At 37.8% G+C, this 23,088-nt stretch overlaps 1 protein-coding gene across 4 annotated transcripts in view; it reads right to left on the minus strand.

The window, feature by feature from the left end:
• The window catches only part of LOC147799636 (uncharacterized), a 73,588-nt gene extending 50,949 nt beyond the window's left edge, over positions 1-22,639 (minus strand). For 2 of the 4 annotated variants that reach the window (XM_087134129.1, XM_087134130.1), the window contains exons 1-2: positions 22,324-22,637; positions 2,903-3,099 (exon numbers count right to left, since the gene is read on the minus strand). The gene's annotated coding sequence lies outside the window, so the exon portion shown is untranslated. Of the gene's footprint in view, positions 1-2,902; positions 3,100-15,074; positions 15,250-20,556; positions 20,738-21,939; positions 22,303-22,323 lie in introns of those variants that run through there. The other 2 variants (XM_087134131.1, XM_087134132.1) reach the window with 2 other exon arrangements.
• Between the last annotated feature and the right edge of the window lie 449 nt (positions 22,640-23,088).

Genomic DNA, 23,088 nt, shown 5'->3' on the forward strand with positions numbered 1-23,088 from the left:
CTTTCCTTACCCTGTATAAGGAATTAAGAAAAATTTTAAAATAATGATGGGTGAAGTAGGTGTGTGCAACACATTCATGTTTAGTCGACTGATTACAAGGCAGGTGAATTCAGGCTTGAATGCTCTTACAATGTACATGTACCGGTATGTACATGTATGTACCTTCCACTTAATGGTGTATTCCGGAAGTACTGGTAGATCTGATAAAATTGGCAAAACTGTCAATCTACACTTCAAATTTGTCCTAAAATTAATGTGTTGCTACAATGGTATACTACATGTACATGTAGTATTGTAAATCAGATTTTATATTAAAATGTGTACAAACAAATGAACTTTGTAACGAAAAGGCCGAGTTGAATCTTTGATGATGTATGCATGGAGTTTGTGTATGCAACATCTGGGTCATCTCCAAAAAACTCGAGTGCCCGGGTCATTTCAGAGGCTCAATTCTGATGGTCGAGACTCCTATACAATTCACTCTTCCGATTAAATAAAGTAACCAATCACATTAAAGTATTATATCAATGAAAAGCTTATACCCCAACCATCCTTAAACCACTTATGTCAAGCCCACTGGACTGGGACGGGGCAAATGTCAGTGTGCTCTGATGGAACAAAGTGAACTCTTTGGGGGGAGGCCCTGCTGATTTTTTGTCGATTTCAGAAAATGAATTATCACAGAAAAGACTGCCCCTAATTATCAGGTTGTGAAAATTGCACATCTCGGGAGTCCAACACCACACCTCTTGGGTGGTGCTTGGAGCAAACAGCAAATTCACCTTTCAGGAACCTTGAGTGTTTAAATACCAATATTTATCCAAATTCTTGCATTTTAGCTATTAAGCTGTCCTACATGTACATGCAGTGGTTGTTCAGGGTCTTGATCATAAGTGAACAGTATTTTCATATTAATATGAGTCTATGGGCTTTAGACTGTTATTTTGTGCCAGTCATGAGCCTAACTTTGCACACTAACGTGACATACTGTGCGGTACTTCACTGTGGTGGAGGTGACAATCTGCCTCTCTCTAGCAGGACTTTATTCTGTCGGAACACAAAGTTCATGTTTGTGTAAAAACTTTTTATTTTTCGTTCATTGTTATGTTTAGTTTTGGCATGTTTATATTGACAGATTTACCGCTAGTTTGTACATATATACACGTACATATAGTTTATGTGGGCCAAGTGTGGGCTCCAACTTAAAATAGGTCAAAAACCTGTGATTAGGAGTGCTTTTCTTTATCGTGTTGTTGTGAAAGTTTTGTGGAAAGTTTTAGCATGTGACCTGCACATGTACATGAAGCGCAAACTCTGTTTCATGTTTAGGCTCGATGAGTATAACACGTCTATGAATTGTTTCATTGCGTATTCTTTACACAGGTGAACTCTGTAAGAGAGAGCAGCTTGCACAGTGCCCATGTCTTGTACCTTCTACAAATATTTTACAAATTTATCAGTGGCTATAATCCAGGAACCGTTCTGCACTTAGAATGTAATTTCTAGACCATACACATGTGTAATGTACACATACCAGTATGTCTCTATGTAAGCTTATTCATTACTGCTCAATCTATGAATTGTTTCATTGCGTATTCTTTACACAGGTGAACTCTGTAAGAGAGAGCAGCTTGCACAATGCCCATGTCTTGTACCTTCTACAAATATTTTACAAATTTATCAGTGGCTATAATCCAGGAACCGTTCTGCACTTAGAATGTAATTTCTAGACCATACACATGTGTAATGTACACATACCAGTATGTCTCTATGTAAGCTTATTCATTACTGCTCAATCAATTTATTACAAACCTGAACCAGCCAGTGCTTTATCATCAATCTATTTTAGTGTTGACTCCATTTACTAAGGTCCACCACTGTGTAATTTTTCCACTTTTTTCTCAATACTGGAACAGTTTTTCAAAATTGCAGTTTCTCAACTTGATCTCAAAAAGCGTAAATTAATTCTAATCTACAATGAGGATAATTTCTTTTAACCCATTGGTTTTTATTAGGATTACTTTAATTGCTATAGGGGTCAATCCCTAAATTAAAACTTAGGCACACCCACCACCATGGGTAACAACACCCCAGAAAAAAACCCTGACATCAGCAAAACCCTGCTGAACACCACCTGCAGGGTATAATCCTACCAAACACCATATATGTACCAGTATGCAAAAACTCTGTACGGTATTAGGTTCACCACATGTTATTTCACACAAAATATTGCCAACTGTAAAGCTCTGCTAATTTTATAAGGCCAGTAAGAGCTGACTGTAATGGAAGTACATGTTACCAACTAGAGTGAAATGTTTATTACCAAAGTATTAACAGGGCACTGAGTAAAATATTTTGGTTGGATCTGTAAACAAATTACCGGTATGTAGACAAAACAAAGTAGTTATATGGCAATAGAGCTTGACAGGGGCTGCCAAGACAACAACAGGCCAAAAGCCAAAAAAGAATTTTCAACAAGTTCAGTGTTTGTCCTCTCCTCCACAGCGAATACATGCAGGAAGTGCAATAACTCAAGATACATGTACATACATGTACCTTGTACTTCTCCTTGAAGTATGGTTACAATTTTGAGTTTTGAACAATTCAAGAAAATACACTGACTTTAGACATTGTTATTCTGACATGATGAAACTAAACCTGAAACTAACCAATACGAAATGAGATCTTACTTCCACAGTCATACAGCACATGCAGACAGGTATTTAGAGTCAGGATTTGAAAAGTGATAAATATAAAGTTGAAAAATAGTAGAATATTTTGAAAATTAAAATTAGCTTCATTTGGCTTCCCTTTAATCAGATATAAGTACATGTACATGATGTGAATTACATGACATAAACCTTTCCTGAGACATGACAAAAATGGCCTGACAGAAACTCACCCCTTTACTGCCTTAATAAATTTCCTGCTCCATCAGTCAACCGTTCATCAGTATACCCCGTCGACCTGAATAGTGTCCTTTAATGACCACCAGATGAGTCACAAAGTGTTGGGTGGGCGTGGTCTATCTGCTGGCTCCCTCCAATGACAGCACAATGGTGTCAGTATAGACTAACACAGATGCGTTCCACCACAGTCCTGAAAAACAACAACAGAAAAACAACTGTAAACAACTGATTGTGGATGATTTACACACACATGTACCCTGTATTCAACCAAAAAGCTAATGTACCGTTATCCCCTTACTTCTCCAGAAACCCAACATTTCAGTCAGGAAGTTTATTAAAGGAAATACCAGTAATTTCCAACTATAAAACTTCACCAAGGTCATGAAATAAAGAACACACCCATTTATGATGAATATATACCAAAGAAAGTGTGAGTGACCGGGTGTGAATTAGAACATATTTGTTTTCTTCGAGCATAAAGGGCTGAATGTACATGTACAGCTGTGGAATGGGCAGAGGAATGTGTAGTGGACGTTTCAGTGATACATGTAGCATACTCTTGTGGAGTGCACAGGGTATAGGAGATTCACTTCACATTGGTCTGGCGCAGGCTAGACACACTTTGTCTTTTTATAAAGATTGAATTCTTTTACTTCCATTGCCGCTGTTTCACCCGAATTTTATTCATGAATATACTAAGCATTATTTATTATTTTCTAAGCAAGTCAAAGACTTGGTTCAAACTGCAGCAGACCAGTTAGGTGCTGACAACCCCTCCTTGTCGGTCGTAAAAGCAACACTGTCCAGTACCATCAACAAGAGACAGAAGTTGATTCATGTGGCTGATTCCAGCATGTACGGTTGGGCCATGGTTAGGGAGTATGAGGAGCATCATCCGGCTGCACACCAAGATGATGACAAGATTACCCTTGCAGAAAATCAAGCCGCCAGAAAGATTAAGCAGAAGAGGGCAGCAGTCCATCAGGCTAAGAGGTTAAGAGCTCTTATAAACGTCCTGCTTCCACTTTTAATCCCTCTGAGCAGTCCAAACATTACGGTGCTCAGGTTACCATGCCTCAAGGTTTTGGAGGAGCGTGTTTTGTGTGCGGGAGCTTCTCTCGTTGGACGGCTACCTGCACCAAGCCTAAAGTGGATGTGCAAGCTAAAACCAGTTAAGTTCAATTCTGATGTTGTGTTGTATTCTGATAGTATTAATCAATCTCATGTTGTTGACAGTTACTATGCATATGAAGAAAACCCACCTAAAGTATTACAATTAAAAAGTCGCAAAGTTTAATTCTAGATACCATAATCCAGGTTGTGAAACAGTAGATGCTTTCACTGTGGACTGGAAAAAAGAAAACAATTGGGTTGTACCCCCAATTGCCTTGACACCCAGAGTTATCAAGCCCATGGAAAGTACCAAGGCCATTGGCACTTTGATTAACCCATGCTAGTTTTTGGCACCATACTGGCCGATCTTATTCCCAGATGGTTATAATGTAGGGAAACCATTACAACTAGCATATGAAATTCCTAGAAACTGGGATGTTAAGTTAATACAATATTACTCAAAGCGAAATACTTGGATTAAAGATTTCTCATATGTCTACATTTAAAATACCATATATGTACATGTAGTAATAATGACAGTTTTGTTGTCTCTGTGCGGATCATGACCGTTTTGTTGTCTCTGTGCAGACCATATGCAGCAATGATATTTGGGCTTCAAGTATGGAAGAGGAATCACCAGAATTGAGGCAGTTAGCAGCTCAGCTTCTGAGTGTAATGCTGGACTTAAGGGAGGAATAGGGAAGCTGTACTCGGGAGCTTGCTTACAGTGGTCAGATTGGGCTCGGGGTCTTGGAAAAAGCACATAAGTACAGACCCCTTTGAACATACATCTATATTTCACTTGTTTAAGTAAAAAGTGCAATTCCCCAACACCAATTGTTAAAGCTGTAACATCCACATCTTGGGCACACAAAACATCGGAATTGATGATCCCATGGTCTATTCATTTGCAAAGTTTACTCTAGAAGGCCTTAAACGATGGCTCTCTAAACCAATTGAAACGAAAAGGCTAGTACCTAGCTTCAGTTCTGAAGGAAATTATAGATTCTTACTTGTAAAATGCGAACAAAGAGACGGATCTTATAAGCTTGAGATCAGTTACGATGTGTCTTTCGGCATACACAGGTTTTTTCTGATTAAGTGAACTTGCTCATGTCAAGCTTTCTCACATTTCTGTGGTGGTCAGACTTTGACTCTAGGGCTCTCTCAGGTTTCTACACCACGCACTTTCTCACAAACCTCGAGTGTTCCTACTCGTTCAACAAAGTCCCGACATAATATTTAAATTGTTGTATTTTCTGTATAAAGTGGCCCTAGTGATTGTTCATGGTCACAATCATAAATTAACCATATCCTCATCAATATTAGTCTGCTACAATGGGTTCTAGTCCATATTTTGTACAGTGACGTACTTCACTGTGGCGTAAGTGACAATCTGCCTCTCTCTAGCAGGAGTTTGTTCTGTCAGAACATAAGCGTACTTTTGTCCTAAACGTTTTGCGAATTTTATCTTTCATTTATCGTTATACAAAGTTCTGGCCTGTTCACATTGACAGGTTTGTCTCGTAGTACGTGTTGGCCAAGTGTCAGTTCAAAAATTTGTCATTTTAACTGATTTGTTAGTTGCATTGTCATGAAAGTTTTGTGGAAAGTTTGACCACGTGACCTGTACACATGCACGAAGCATAACAACTGTTTCATGTTTGGACTCAATGACTATTACATATACTAAATTGTTTCATTGTGTGGTCTTTACACAGCTGAACTCTGTAGAGAGAGCAGGTTGCACCAGGCCCTTTTATCCTTTAGCCTATCCTTTAATTATCCTTTTATCATTTAATTATCCCTTTGCCCATTGGCTCTGCCATATCTTATGACTTACATTTTTATTCTTGCAATTATCACACTCACAGCATAAGCTTTTTTTTCATTACTGGTCAACTGGTCTATCAATCCATATCATTGTCAACTCCATTTATTACTATCCACAATTGTGTAAATTTTCTCAATTTCAATAATGGGACAGTCCTAAATTTGTCAATTTGATTTCAAATAGAACTAAACCAACTCTAACATACATGCACAGTGAGAATCATTCTTTGTGCCAGTTCTTGATCTTTATTTGGAGTATCTTAATTGCCAGAGAGATCAATCGCTAATTTAAAACTAAAGTGTACCCCACCACCATAGGGTATCACCACCCTATATGTAGCATGAACATAACATTTCTTTCATTTATGAGGGTTTTACTCTGTCAAGCACAACTGACCAGTACCAAGAGGGTAGATTAGTCATAAATAAGACAGATTTTCGGTATTGTCCAGTAGAATTGTTACAGAAATATATATCCGCAGCTAAAGTTTCTGAATCAGACGCCTTTATTTTTCATGCTCAGTCAAAAGTTAAAGGTGGGTACATATTGAGGGTATTAATCAGCCACACTCGGATTCAAGTGTAAGGGAAGTTATCCTTGAGGTTTTAGCCCTGTGTTTGTTGCAGATATTAAGAGTTTTGGCTTGCATAGCCTCCAATCCAAGGGGGCGACCACTGCTGCCCAAGTGGAAGTGCCAGACAGATTGTTTACAAGGCGCGGTTGGTAAAGGACAGGTATGTTGAAGATCCTTTGGAAGATCTGTTATCGATCTCTAAAGCTTTTGGTTTGTAAGGGTACATGTAGTTCTGCACGAGGGCAGCCCTGTTTGGGGTGTAGTTACAGTATATTTCATAGAACAGACCTACGTTTCTCATCCTTATATCAGGGTGAGTTTTTCATAGCCGGTGAGTGGCGGTGCCACTCAATGCAAAGACAAGGAAGTAATCTGATAAATGTATTGTCCAAGTACCGGTATAATGGTATTAATTTCAAAATTTGTTATTTTTATCAATGCTACGGATTGCAACTGGACACATCAATTTCACACCAAGAAATAGACTGACATGCCATGATAAAAAGTCACTTCTTTTTTGAGAAAGTTTGCTGGAAATGAAAGGACAGGCTCTCTGACCTTCAATTTACGCACATGTACATGTAGATGTTTCATTACCAGAGATCATCTGCATGTTTCCTTTAAACACTTGAGAAGCACTGGCCAGAACAAAAAGCATCGTCCAAGCAGTGTTTGTTCCCTGTCTAGATATATTAAGTTGCTGTTGTAAGCATGACAGAACTGAATCTCAATCAGGAGGGTCACTGAGCCTGCCAGATTTTGCCAGCAAACCACTACTTTTGCAAGAAAGTGAAACACATTAATGCTAAAAAGCAGGGTTGGCTACTTATTTGATTCAAATAATAATAATAATTTTAGAAATCATTTTTTTAAAAATAAATCAGATTTTCTTTTTCTTTTACTTACAAATGTTACGTATGCCGCAACATTTTCAGAAATACATCCACACACCCTTAAATACGGTACCCATCAACAAGGAGCTTTCAGGTTTCTGTATCAATTACCTGATAAAAATAATTCAGTGTTTAGAAATTTCCAGAAAACAATTCTTAAAAATTAGTAATCATATGCATCTTTGACAAAAAACACTGCTGCATATGATGTCACCCTGAAGGTACAAGTCATAGCATGGAAAATTCCCCTGGCAACAATAACATATTACAGTACCCAGTATCTTAGTACATTACTTTTGAAGATGACGTATGGTCTCACCACGATCAGACATGCTCACACAGTCACTCCATATGCAGAGTAGCACCGGTCTAGGTGCAGGGTTGGCAACGACACATGTAATGCCGCGAATACACTTTTACACATAAACAAGAAGGAATGTATAAATTTAAGAAATGGTAAGGAACTTCATAATGATTTGTCGTCGGTCCCACAGGAAGTCCATTTGACCTCTGCACTGCGGACAGCAGCATTGTCCTGGGCAGTTGAACAGATTTTGAAACCTTGAACAGATTTTGAAACCAATGTGTATGGCAGCTAGGGCTGACCTGTAGATACATTACGAGTCGTAGCTCTGAGTGAAAGAAGCACATAAGGAAGGCTGTTATAGCACTCACAGCAGTGTTAGCTGGAACCTATCAATAAACATGCTACAATCTGCTGCCACAAATTTGAAAGGTGGACAGATGACGTCCCATGCAGCCATGGCTGTAGTGTTGCTAGAACGTCTCGCTGAAGAGGAAGATCATGGGAAGTTCAACATTATTCAAGGAACAGATCGATGTAAGACTGCTCTATCATCCCAGGGAGAGTGTGTCCGCCACTACGTTGTTGGACCCTGCCATGTGGATCATCTGCAGGTCAACTGCAATGATCCCTTAATTGTCCATTCCATTGATGTGGCTTTGGTTGGCAGTGTGAAAAAAAAGGCAAGAAAGCCCCAAGACATACTCAAAGACGGAGATGACATTATCATTCAGAGCCTCTAGCATGACTGTAGTGAGGTCTGGGCAGAAAGGAAAACTCTCCTTTCCCATCAAAGGAATTTACCTCGATAAGAGGGGAAGAAATGAAATAGGTCAGAAGGTTTAGAGTGTTGGAGCTTTAGTCATGTCAGAATTGAGAGGGGAAATATCGGAATACTGCATATGCGATGAGAAGAAATATGTGCAAATTTACAAAATTAAGGGAAAAGCTATGAAAAGACTCAATACTTATCTACATGTAGTTAAATTGCCAAATATCTATATACATGCTGAACTTCAAGCATGGACTATTAAGGAACAGATTTCCTGAAAATTTTAGACTGTTGGAGCTTTATTAATGTAGGAATTGAGAGGGGAAAAAAATCGGAATGATACAAATGTGATAATGTGAAATATGTACACATTTTCAAAGTCAAGGGTACAGCATTCAAAAGACTCAATACCTCTCAAACTGAAAGTCGCTATATCTAAATACCTCCTTGATTTACACTGTGGACTATTCAGCACAGATTTCCTCAGAAATTTCGACTGTTGGAGCTTTAGTTATGTCAGAATTGAAAGGGGAAAGATTGGAATGCTACAAATGTGATAAGGCTAAATACGTACATATTTTCAAAGTCAAAGGTAGAGCAAGGAAAAGACTCAATACCTCTGAAAATAAATGGCTGAATATCTAAATACCTACATAATTTGAATCATTGATTACTTACCAACCAATTTCTTGGAAAATTCAGAATTGTCGGCCCTTCAGTTATGTTAGAATTCAGATGGGAAAATGTCAAAATGTACCAAACGAGATTGGGTGAAGTATGTAGGAATTTTCAAAGTTTTGGGTGGAAATAGGAAAAGACTCAATACCTCTCAAACTGAAAGACAAAATATCTAAATACCCTCTTGATTTGAAGCATGGGCTATTAGGGAACATTCGAATGTTCTTTAAAAATTTAGAGTGTTGGGGGTTTAGATATGTCGGAATTGAAAGTGGAAAAGATTGGAATACTTCAAATGCAATTAGGTGAAATGTGTACAAATTGGCAAAATTAAGGGGAAAGGGAAAAACATACAAATTTTCACAAAGTTAAGGGTATAGAAGAGAAAAGATTCAATACCTCTCAAACTATAAGACTAAATATCTCCTTGATTTACAACATGGACAATTTAGGAACAGATTTCTTTAAAAATTTCAACTGTTGGAGCTTTAGATACATGTATGTCAAAATTGAGAGGGAAAAAGATCGAAATGATACAAATGTGATAAGGTGAAATATGTACATATTTTAAAAGTTAAGGGTAGAGCAACGAAAAGACTCAATACTTCTCTAGCTGAAAGTCCAAATATCTAAATACCTCTTTAATTTACATTGTGGACTATTCAGTACAGATTTCTTCAGAAATTTCATATGTTGGAGCTTTAGTTACGTCAGAATTGAGAGGGGAAAAGATCAGAATGCTACAAATGTGATAACGTGAAATATGTACACATTTTCAATGTCAAAGGTAGAGCAAGGAAAAGACTCAACACATCTCAAACTAAATGGCGGAATATCTAAATACCTATATGATTTTAATAATTGAATACTTAAGAAACTAATTTCTTGGAAAATTTAGCATTTTCGCACCTTCAGTTATGTTAAATTCAGATGGGAATACATCGGAATGCACCAAATAAGATGGGGTGAAATATGAACGAATTTTCAAAGTTAGGGGTAGAAACACAAAAAGACTCAATACCTCTCAATCTAAAAGGCCAAATATCTAAATACCTCCTTGATTTGAAGCATGGACTATTAGGGAACAGATTTCTTTAAAAATTTAGGTTGTCGAACCTTCAGTTATGTCGGCATTGAGAGGGGAAAAAATCGGAATACTGCATATGCAATGAGGTGAAATATGTACAAATTTGCAAAATTAATGGGTAAAGCAATGAAAAGATTCGATACTTATCTAGTTAAATGGCAAATATCTAAATACCTGCTGAATTTGAGACATGCACTATTAAGGAACAGATTTCTTGAAAATTTTAGACTATTGGAGCTTTAGTTATGTAGGAATTGAGAGGGGAAAAGATCGGAATACTGCAAATGCGATTAGGTGAATAATATAATTACTTACCAACTGATTTCTTGGAAAATTTTAGATTTTTGCACCTTCAGTTATGTTAAATTCAGATGGGAAAACATCGGAATGCCCTAAATGAGATGGGTGAAATATGAACGAATTTTCAAAGTTAAGGGTAGAAACACTTAAAGACTCAATACCTCTTAAACTAAATAGCTGAATATCTAAAAACCTACATCATCTGAATTATTGATTACTTACCAACTGATTTCTTGGAAAATTTAGCATTTTCGGACTTTCAGTTATGTTAGAATTCAGATGGGAAATCATCTGAATGCACCAATGCATCTTTCCCCTCATGAGGTGAAATATGTACAATTTTTTTAAGTTAAGGGTAGAGCAAGGAAAAACTCAATACTTCTCAAATTAAAAGTCCAAATATCTACATGTAAATACCTCCTTGATTTGAAGCATGGACTATTAACAAACAGATTTCTTGAAAATTGTAAACTGTTTTATTAGAATTAGTTATGTAGGAATTGAGAAGGGAAAAGATTGGAATACTGCAAATGTGATTAGGTGAAATATGTACAAATTCTCAAAGTTAAGGGTAGAGCAGCAAAAAGACTCAATATCTCTCAAACTAAATGGCTGAATACACAATACACAATTTGAATCATTGATTAGTTACCAACTAATGTTTGGGGAAATTTACCATTTTCGGACCTTCAGTTATGTTACAATTCAGATGGGAAAACATCAGAATGCACCAAATGAGATGGGCTGAAATATTCAAAGCTAAGGGTAGAAACACAAAAAGAATAAATACTTCTCAAACTAAATACCTCCTTGATTTGAAGCATGGGCCATTAGGGAACAGATTTCTCTAAAAATATAGTGTTTGAGCTTTAGAGATGTCGGAATTGAGAGGGGAAAAAATCAGAATACTGCATATGCAATGAGGTGAAATATGTACAAATTTTCGAAATTAAGGGAAAAGCAATGAAAAGACTCAAAAATTATCTAGCTAAATGGCCAAATATCTATATATCTGCTGAACTTCAAACATGGACTATTAAGGAATAGATTTCTTGAAAACTTTAGATTGTTGAGGCTTTACTAATGTCAGAATTGAGAGGGGAAAATATCGGAATGATAGAAATGTGATAACGTGAAATATGTACAAATTTTCAAAGTCAAGGGTAGAGTAACGAAAAGACTCAATACTTACCTAACTAGATTGCCAAGTGTCTATATACGTGCACGATTTGAACAGTTGACCATTAAGGATCTAATTTTTTGGAAACTTAAAATTTTTGGACCTTCATTTCTGTTAAAAATCACAGATGAAACCATAGCAATGCAGCAACTCAGATGGGGTGAAATACATGTATGTACATGTAGGTATTTTCAAAGTTAAGGATAGAGCAAAGAAAAGACTCAATACCTCTCAAACTGAAAGTCCAAATATTGCAATACCTCCTTGATTTACAACTTGGACTAGTCAGCACAGATTTCTTCAGAAATTTCAACTGTTGGAGATTTTGTTATGTCAGAATTGAGAGGGGAAATGATCGGAATGCTACAAATATAATAAACGTGAACTATTCAGAAAGAGATTTCTTTAAAAGTTTAGAGTGTTGGAGCTTTAGTTATGTTAGACTTCAGATGGAAAACATCTGAATGCATCAATGCATTTTTCCCCTCATGAGGTGAAATTTGTACAAATTTTTAAAGTTAAGGGTAGAGCAAGGAAAAACTCAATACTTCTCAAATTATAAGTCCAAATATCTAAATGTAAATACCTCCTTGATTTGAAGCATGGGCTATTGGGGAACAGGTTCCCCAAAAATTTAGTGTTGAAGCTTTAGTTGGAATTGAAAGGGGAAAGGATCGGAATACTGCAAATGCGATTAGGTGAAATAGGTACAAATTGGCAAAATTCAGGGAAAAGCCACAAATGTACAAATTTTCAAAGTTAAGGATAGAGCGGAGAAAGACTCAATAGGTGAAATATTTACAAATTTACAAAATTAAGGGAAAAGCAATCAATAGACTCGATACCTATCTAGCTAAATGGCCAAATATCTATATACCTGCTGAACTTCAAGTATGGACTATTAAGGAACAGATTACTTGAAGATTTTAGACTGTTGGAGCTTTGGTTATGTAGGAATTGGGAGGGGGAAAAATCGGAATACTGCATATGCGATGAGGTGAAATATGTACACATTTTCAAAGTTAAGGGTAGAGCAACGAAAAGACTCGATACCTCTCAAAGTAAATGGCTGAATATCTAAATACTATTACCCGACAGGTCATATGAATTGACACAAGAAGATGACTTGAGACAAAGTTGTACTGTACTTTTGATGTGGTTTATTCGGCTGGCTCGATATGCGGCTCTCTGCCCAATTGCCAGAGCTCATAGGGATTTAATACATTTGCTGGACATTCCATTTTTCATCCATCATACAAGTTTCCTTGCCTTATTAGGTATTAGCTACTTTTCTTTGAATATTAATACAGCGTGCATGAATATGTTTGGTTCATTTGGATTTGAGGGTAGGGTTAGTCAAATTAATGAACACTGACTTTTCCTTATAAGGCCAGTGGGCTGCCTCATGACCCATCCAGTCCAGCCCTGCTTTCCTCCCCAAGGGCCTTGTGGTTCAACTAGTCATTCCTTAAGTGAGTCTCATTACTTGGAAAGTGGTTCTATTGTTGAAGGTCAATACGTGCATTGAACTTAAGTAGCAATACAACATGTGCTATTGTAACATGGTGATACATGTATGGGCCCTCCCCTCGAAGCTTAAGTCTCCCGACTTAAAAATGAACAGAAACAACATTTTAAAAAAAAGAGGAAAGCAGTGATAAAACGTACTGGTGACCCTAAGCAAACAAAAATTATTAATAATAATACATTAACAAAAGTTGAGAAATAAAAACAATATATAACTTCATGAAACCACAGAAATATAAGAGAATGAGTGTACAGGTACTGCAATCATGTCCATGGCCAGCATATAGTACGAAGCAAAGAAGGTAACAAACTGACAAATACCTTAAGAAGAATGAACAAATAGCTATTAAAGATAAAAAGGTATATCACATAACTACAGTGAAAGTTCATATTATGACGTCAAGCCTTTAGAATAAATTTCCGATTGTCGTATCCTTTAATTCTCGGAAGATTATCAGGTGGAGTTGTTTTCCTCCTATTGATAATGGCACCAGCCACAGATGCTGTAACTTTCTCCTGTCTATGTTTATGCCAGTTTTCATTGACTGACTGACCCCTGGTAGACTGTTCAATTTGCTCAAATTCTTCAGTTGTCTCTTTCTGTGCCTGCTCATACTTACGGCACTTATCCTTAAACTCTTCATCAACGGACAGTTCTTCAGATGATTTTGGGATCTCTTGTTGCTTACAATAATTATGCTTCGAATGAATTTCAAATGTGGTGGATATAACAGTCAAGAAATCTGTTGATTGTTGAAGATGAAGATGTTCTGAATAAAGAACGAAATATTGAATCAAACATGGCTTTCATTAGTCTTTATGGAGTCTGCATAATATTGAGTTGTTGAGAACTTCCTGCACCAGTTGAATTAGGAGCTACTGAGCTCATTGAGTTTCTTTGGGATTGAATTGGATTTCTAGTTGATTCCGATGCAGTACATTTGTAGTCATGATCAAATGAGCTGGCAGATACAGATGGAGCAAATGGCAAGACATGGAGAAATGCATTGGATTTGACTTTTGTTTTCAACTCTTCAAGCTTACTGCGTAATTGGTATATCTTTTTCACGATTGTTTCTCTGAAGGTGATTTGGTCTGGGGTCAGATTGCCTGATATTTGGTTTTCTCTTCTTTGGCTTGGTGGGGTCGTATTTCTCAAAAACTGCGTCACTGATTGGGAAATTATCACCTTTTTGTTTTCTACGGGGCAAGTGCCACTGTTGAGGATAGGATGTACGTGATATAGAGGGTTCTGAAACATAGAGGTCGGTGTGACCTGAAGTTCTGGTATCTGAGCATACATATAAAAATACTGCCACATGGCAGCAAATGCCACCCAATCCTGCAGGGCATGTACAATATGTTGAGTGTATATGGTGAGATGATTGCCATACTGATATATAACTTGTGTACGTTTTCGATTTTGTCATTGTTGGAAGAAAAGTTGCTTTTAGATAGATAAATGGTGATACTGCAGACATAGGGTGATACATAATATCTTTAACATGCCCTGAACAATAAAGCCTATACCCCTTTCCATACTGCTTGCCACATCCTTTTGCCTTCTCTTTCAAATGTGGCTGGTTCACAAGAAAATGCCACATTGCTCCAAAAGACACAACACCTGGAACCTGCAATCCAAGCAAAGTGAATTACCTAGCATTGCTTCATTTGTTTAGTTTAATCAATAATTCACTCAAACAAATTTTTGGTAAACATGTTATTTTTTCCATGATTTTATTTCATCCAAAGGAACAAGGAATTAGCAAGATTAGTTTATGTTACACAAATTCACATTTGATCTCTGCTACATTTGTAATCATGGTATAAAGATCTGAATTAGTTTTCATGATTATTCAAATACTGAATTGCGTTTTCCTGATTTTGGAAAGTGCGAACTCACTTGGAATAAGTCGCTTGTCCAGCCTTCTTTAGGAGGTTGATGGAAACTTGTAGGGGTACATGTAACAGCAGACACTGTCCTCCCTCTCTCCCTGTCCACTGCATGCTGGGTGTTTTCTGGATCAATCAACAGAGTCTCTGACAGACCCCCACTGATATAATCGTGTACATGTACTCTGCAATAACAAAATAAACAAAGCTAAAAATAACTCATCTTATTCTAATGCTCTTCTTCCACATACATGTACATGTACTGGTATGCTGTAATTGTTAACTGGAGGAAAAGTTCAAGATTGGGTCATTTCAATTTTTCTGATTCAAAACCCCTTTGTTTAACATGAGGCATCTTTATAGGCATACATGTACATGTACCCATATGACACTCACAGGCACTGGCCTCGTGCATGGTTAAAGGTCATGGTCAACAGACCCTGCTACAATTTATTAATAAAGAACAATACAAGAGAGGCAATTTGAGGGCTTCAAGAGCAGTCTCATGGTTTCCAATAGAGGTAGGTTTCCTCTTTAGCCCTAACTCCATAGGCCCTTGCACTAGAAATAGTACTGAATCTAACAAACTCCAACAGCTGTGCACAATTTCAGTAGTTACTGGTACCAAACCTGCCAAACTCCAACAGGTCTCATACGCCATACAGTACTAAACCTGGCAAACTCCAACAGTTGCAGTTTGGCCTGTTTGGTACAGATGGGTCTATGCATTGTCTGTGATTAGAAAAGGATGGTACAAACCTAACAAAATGAGCCAATGTACTTACAATAGAAAATCAGAGTTTGGGGGAGTTCACAGGCATTTATTCGTGGGTGAGCTCACGGCCGCTCCCCAGCACAGTTCCTGGTCAAATGTTGGAGCTACTTGTACATGTAATTATGGCCTGTACTCGAAAAGTATATAACCTTTCAAACTTCCACACCCTCAAAACTGTTGAATTCTGATTGATTTGGTATGGATGGGTTACTGCTAGGGTACTACAATGAGACAGCATTGAGTAAAGTTGCCAAAATCAAGTAATGTGTTTATGCTGCTTCCAACTTATGTGCATTTTTTTTTTACTTAGTCTTGGTGCAACAACTGCAGGCACACTATTATCAGTGGCCTAATTATCTGTATCTTTATGTTTTTATTCTTAAGGTCATTTCTATTTTCTAGTTGTTTTTCTTGACTCTTGTTCTGAGGTACTACTCAGTTGATGTTGTGCCCTCTTCTTGTGCTGCAGCTGCGTGAAACTTCAAAAAGCTACCCCCTGGGCATAAGTTGATGCTGCAGATTGGGCAGCCTCGTCGTGTTGTCTTTGGTAGACGAGACTTGGTTACTTTCTTGTTCAGTCTGCACCAGCGACACCATTGAGCATTCTTCCCTGGCATCTTCACAGAGTAGTGTAGAGCTGTTGATGAGAGACACCAGCTGTGCTGCAGTTTGGCGAGATGCTGAGCCCCCTTCATAACCTTCAATCAGGCCTTTGGCTACGGCCAAAACAAAATCTGAGTGTGACATCTTGCTGCCCGGATCTCCTGCCTCTCTGTTGCATTCCCTGCTACTGCTGCTGATATTCTTGTCTTCAACTGCTGGATTGTGGTGTTTGAAACAGATCCACCCATTCACTCTGGCGATGTCGATGAGGAAGTATAATATGCCACGTCACCAAAACTATGACTTACGCACACAGGTACAGTGTATGGTAGGCCCTGAGTTGGTCCCCTCTGTCTACTCCTCCCATGTGCTTGGTGTAGTCCCTTGCTTGAGGGGGCGCTGACACACTTTTCACCTTCCGCTTGCCTGTCTTGTCACTCACAACCTTACGCTTCAGGAAATCAGTGGTCGGGTCTCTCCACGCTTGGTGTGATGAAGAGAGCAACATCATCACCCTGGTATCTTTCCAAATGACTTCAGTAAGCTGGCAATTCTGTCGGCTACAGAAGGTTCTCTCTTGGTCTTCTTCATCTGCTTGATCTTTTGTTGCTGTAGGTTGGTGTCTTTGGTTGTGAATTCTTTACGTAGCCCTTTGCTATTGGATTTGACGGTGCCAGTTATGTACGTCTTCTTTGCAAGGAGGCGACGGGCTAGGGAGACAGAGGTGTGTAACCTGTCAGTGAAGACATGGTGATACACTCCCAAATGATGCTTAGCCACTTCCATGACAATATCTATCATCTTTGCTGGCTGATCTGTTCACGTCATGAAGTGAACACCGCGTCAACATGTCTTTGACATTGTTCAATGGGGTTTATTTATCAAAGTATGAGAAAAAAATATAATCAAAGAAAGCAAAGCCAATTTGTAAACTGAGAGATTTTGTTTGGACTTTCTGGTCGATCTACACCATTTTAAGGTTGATCATAAAAAAATACTTGTCAGTCCAAAATAAAGTTTGCTAGGCCTCTCTCGAGAAATCTTCTCTTTAAAGTTACCCAATCATTTTGCCATTCTGAACAGAATTTTAGCAGAATACAACTTTCTAAGTAACTTACTTCATGTGATTTATAGACACTTTCCTACTTTTAGGACTACTTTTGAAACATGCCTAGAACAATAGTGATCAGTATCGTTATACAGAATAACCTTTAAATTGTTGCCTGTTCTTTTCCTTTAATGATGAATCATACAAATAACCTATACTCTTGTTTAATGGCAGACACTAGTAACGCAAGATGACCAGAAGAACAACCAGTCCATCAACTCGACCAGGTCTCCAATGGTGGAAACTCCAACACCATATCAGGCTGGCGACTATCAACTTGAAGGAACCTCCTGCAGTGACGGTGTATACTAGGAATCTTGAATTGCTTGGCTTTACTTTCAACTTGCATTTTAAAATAATAAATCTATACATGATATTTACAACGTGTTCTCCAAATTGGTAAACATTGTGAGTTAATATGAATGTAACTTTTGTTTAGCGTCTTGCTATATATTTGATCTTATTATTTTGTGTGTACTTTTTAGATATGGGACCATATGCCAAGGAAACTGTTATCTACCGGAGGCACTTCGCTCAGGATGGACAAAGCTTTCCAGTGTAAACCCACATCAAGAATGGACTCGTCCTTGTACTGCACAGCTACATCCAAATAGAGGTATCATTGAATTTGTCAGTAGACTAAAACTAAAATCACAGGTGTGGTAGGAGTCAAAGCTCTGTGATATGAAAGCGACAGTTAGCATTGCACCCAAAGGGCTGTAAAAATCCACAACTCTCTTTACTTGTAAACTGCAAATATTTGCAGAATTCCTTATGGTTGTCTTTTGCCAATTTTTTTCTCAAATTAAAGGTAATTAATATGCAAATTGTTTTCACTTAAATGAACTTTCATCTGTAGTTTCTCAGGAGTACAGTGTATGTCAAATACATTATGAGGATACCGTACACGTACATGTGGCATTGATCCTAAAAAATCCCAATAATTGGTGCTGTACTGTTAAAAAAGACAAATAATTATTTATGCAAATTGATCAATTTTATGCATTGCATATATTGATTAATTAATTAGAAAATGGCTTTATTTAAGATAAGACAAACAGTAATGTTTATCAACATACATGTAACCACCACATTAGAAATTTAAACGAAGTCTACAGCTGCCAGAAGTCAGGACATCTCGTTTTATTGACATTTATATCAATTAAATATGCAAATCAGGTACACATTTGTATTTTAAATGTTGACATTTGTAGTAGTGATGAGCAAATTTGTAAGAATGCCAAGTTTGACAGAAATTAAATGTTTCCTTCCAATGTAACCGAATAAAAACCTTGTATAAGTGAGCTTTTCCTGGAGCCATTCACTTTATAAAGAAAAACAAAGGATGGCCTTTGACCTGGGAGTCAATATTAGACAGTTTTTTACGATATTCAAATGGATGTATCTTGAGAACCGCTTGGCCGTTTTGAATTATTTTGTCACTGTTAAACTCCTGAAGATATGCTCTTTCATATCTGCTATAAATTGACGGTGTAATGAAATAATTTGGAAATCATCTGAAATGCCTATCTGTAATGGTGTATCAACCACAGCTCTGTAGCTTTTCCCCATGTGTATTCCTGTCTCCTTGCAACTAGCTCTGATGGCTGCTCTGAGCTCTTCATCCTCCTGTTTCCTTCTCCTGGCCATAAAATTGGCATCCTTGTACTGTTTTGGAGCCTTTCCTTTTCCTTTCTTCTTATCTCCTTTTCCCTTATTCTTTGAAGATCTTTTGCCATGCTCTAGACACGTCCTTTTCTTTGATGTATCCACAACATTCTCCATGAAAGTTAAGTTCTCGCTCTTCACTTCTCAAACTTTGATGTACATTTTTCACCTCCCTTGCAGTCATGTTGAGAGGCTTTTCTCAAAATGAAACTGGGGTGAATCTTGTGTTGCACTGATATTTATAGGAAATGTTGGTATTTTTATTACAAAAAATACATATTATGCATACCTTGGTATGGATATTATTTAATACTTACATATGTACCTTTGTAAAACACATTATGCATCTTTGTACAATACCAATGACTGTGTGGAATTTTTACATTCTATAAAAATTCCAATACCCTCCTGTAAGTAAATGTACCAGTCTTACCTTTTTTATGCGAAATTCATGTATGGTGTCCTTGACCATGCTGACCAGCAACACACACAGGCAAGTTGAAACACCCAGTACTACTAGTCAGTGCAATATAACCATCCATGTACACTGTACACACACTACATGTACACACACAGTCCAAAGCTGGTCATTAGAGCTCACTGTGTGTTAACTCAGTGAGCTCTACTGGCCAGCCGGAGCCACCGGTGTCCGTTCACCCGGCAGAGTTCAACACCCACTGTTGTAACCAAGTTGCTAACCTGACAGTACCAGCTCAGCCAAAATTAAACACCATCACCCTGGGCCTACTGTACTAAACCTAGCATAGTACAACACCATGTGCTTACAGTATGGTACCAAACCAGCCAAAACCTTGCAAAACCTGCTGTTGGAGTTTGATGGGCTATGGGCAGTTAGGTGCTACTGGAAAATTCTACATTGCACTTGGAATGAACATACATGTACATGTACTTCTAGAACTGAACCAATGGTACAGTTGACTCTCATAAATACCATTGTTATAACAAAATACTGTTACAAAGAAAAGATTTTGAGAATCCCACTTTCTTGAATCTTATACATGTATGTTCTTTGTTTTTCTACTCTTTATAATAAAGTCTTAGTTACTACAGCTTTGTCATAAGGAGAGTCAACTGTACATACCGCGCCATTATTGGTGTCACTTAAATTATAATGGCTCAACAAAGACATCCAACATCTTTCAAAAGTTCAGTATTCTTCATTATGTCCCCACAAAAGTCATTTCAGAAAGGTTATTTCACTCTTTGCCATTAGCATGATTAATGGTTAGATATCAGTATCAGTTACCTGTACAAGAAATCAGACCCCCCCCCAAAATAATTTACAATATTTGCTATGAAAAAACTCATGTTACTTACCTCTGTACAAGTTATGATTTAACTCCGGAAGTTGAAGCGCCTCTTCTGCATGCCAACCATCTCTTTAGCTGTAGCACTGTTGCTGACAAAAGGGTCTGTTTCAAACTTTGCACCTGGAATATCATCCTCCGTTAAAGATGATGCCATGATTGTGTTACACATTGGCACCATTCTGCACATTCTGTAAGTAGGGAGATGAAAGCTACATTTATAAATTTGAGTTGTTATAATCTAAAAAAAAAAGTCAGTTTCTCCCAAGGCCAACAGCAACACGCTCTTTATTGCACTTTTTAAACAATTAAATAAATTTTCAAATATTTGTGAGAGGAAAAATCACCCTTGATTGTCTTTTTTTAAGGGCACAAATCATTATAGGCTGAAAATAACGTGATTGCTCAATGCAGGATGAATGAGCTACAAGTCATGAGTTTGATTGGGCAATAGTATTCACGATCTCAGTCAAGGCATGGTCTATGACCAGATTGTATTGTTGAAGGGATTCCCTGAATTTGTCTTTTCTGCCATGCTATACTTCAAGGTTTTTGAATACATGTACTGTACCTTCATCCCAAATCCATAATGCAACACTGTGACTTGAACTGGAGAATGAAATAAAATGGTAGCAGATTGTTTTGCAGGTACATGTACACTACACCCATGCGGTTGTGCATAAAATGTATTGCTTACTTGTCATCCAAACCCATAATGCATTGCGAAACAACAAAAGGTTTATTATAGGTAGGGAAATGACTAAATGAGTGAAAGCGCGGTTTATTTGGAAACTCGTTTTCTTAAATAGTCTTTTTTGCATGCAGTTCCATTTTCAATTTTTTTTTAAAATTTGAAGTAAAGCCTGCATTTGATTCATTGCAATACGGCACAAATAAGAACAAAGATTTTACAAAAACATATATGTTAATCTTTCAGTTAAAGTCCACACTCATTTTTGTGTACAAAATAATCACAGTTTGCTGTGCATTACACGTGTACAAAACACATCTCAAAACATCCCCACTTCAAACACTTTTTTCTTTGCTTTGCAGAGTCCAACAGAATCCAAATTTATATCAAAATATTTCTAATGACATCCTCTTCAAGGTAACATCAGTAGAGCAATGTAGGCCCTATAATAGGGAGGCTAATCAAATTAATTCAAAAAATTATTGATTTATGTTGTGGAGTGGTACTAGGTCTAAGCCTAGGACAGTTTTTACAAAAAGCCTAACCTTGCCCAGCCGTGCACATGGTGCAGCTTACAAAGAAGACAGGGACTGCAAAAATAAGTAGGACTTTTGGCAGGGTAGGCCTGGGCTATATTCTGAAGTGTCTCATGAAGTTGTCGCATTAGACCTATATTTTACCAAACTATTTAGAGATACTTACCAAAGCTTCACGCACAAAATACTACAAATGGAGTCAACCAGCTTTTAGCGAACGAGGCCTGTTCCTCCTTGGGGTAGACGTCAAGTGCCAAGGCTAGCCAGCTGTATGTACATGTACATGTAGTGGAGGTCGCACAAAAACTTTCCTTCCTATCCTTGACAACATAACCCCCGGAAGTGAAAAATTCGGTTATCGACAGCGTCCCCAGCGTTCATAGATTGGGGCACAACAAAAAGCAAAAGGCGACGGACGACGGCAGATATTGAATTCCATACGATGGGCCTTTTGCACCGACTACGAAAAGTATCATAGGCCTACATAGGCCTACATATACCGTGCCAAAACGTTAGCAAGCCATGAAAACAAAAGAGGTTTTCAACGTACCTGCATCGGTTGACCATCTTTTGAGTTGTTTTTGTGGGAAAATGGTACCATATGATGTCCCACGTTTTACCAATGACGTCCTTTTTGTGCTGAAAATCAAAGATTGTATAGCGTAGCGCTATATAATCTTTGCTGAAAATCGTGAAGTTTCACAAAACTTCGAACACAGCATGATCATCGCCGGCCGGGCCGGACGGACAGGACAAACACATGTACACCGCCCTCAATTGGAAAAGGCCAGTAGCGCAAACAAGATAAGACTACTGGAGCTTCAAGCTTCGTCCGAGCATTGGTCCAATTCACTACACACAACGTACACAGAGCAGTGACCTGGAGGTCAAGTACAAGTAGACCGAGAATTACCGCGCTCTCGACGTCGCGTGAAGTTTGTGATTGTGCACGTTACAAGAGGGAGAGGCTCCTGCCCAATCTCCTCCTGGGGAAAGAGAAAATAAAAGTGGGTGAAAATCGCAAATGGGATTTGAAACTGTTTTGCGTTATCCCTGCTTTTGCCTCTGACCGGGGTTTCTTTGAACATTTTTTCCAAATCAAAGGGCCCTCTTTCTTTTTTTTTCTATATCACAGTTTTGACATTAGGGAAAAGTGAGTAAATCAAATCCAATTAAATTACTTGAAAATACCTCGGCGTTAACACCCTTCTACCTTTAATTCTTTTTTTTTTCAGTTTAATGCTGATGAATGCAGTGCCCTCCCCAACCCAGGAGAAATGCCAACACTTATGCCTAACAAGATCCATTTCAGAAA

Source organism: Acanthaster planci, linkage group LG03, assembly GCF_054643075.1.
Source record: "Acanthaster planci isolate LZ-2023a linkage group LG03, COTS_SCS, whole genome shotgun sequence".
NCBI lineage: Eukaryota > Metazoa > Echinodermata > Asteroidea > Valvatida > Acanthasteridae > Acanthaster > Acanthaster planci.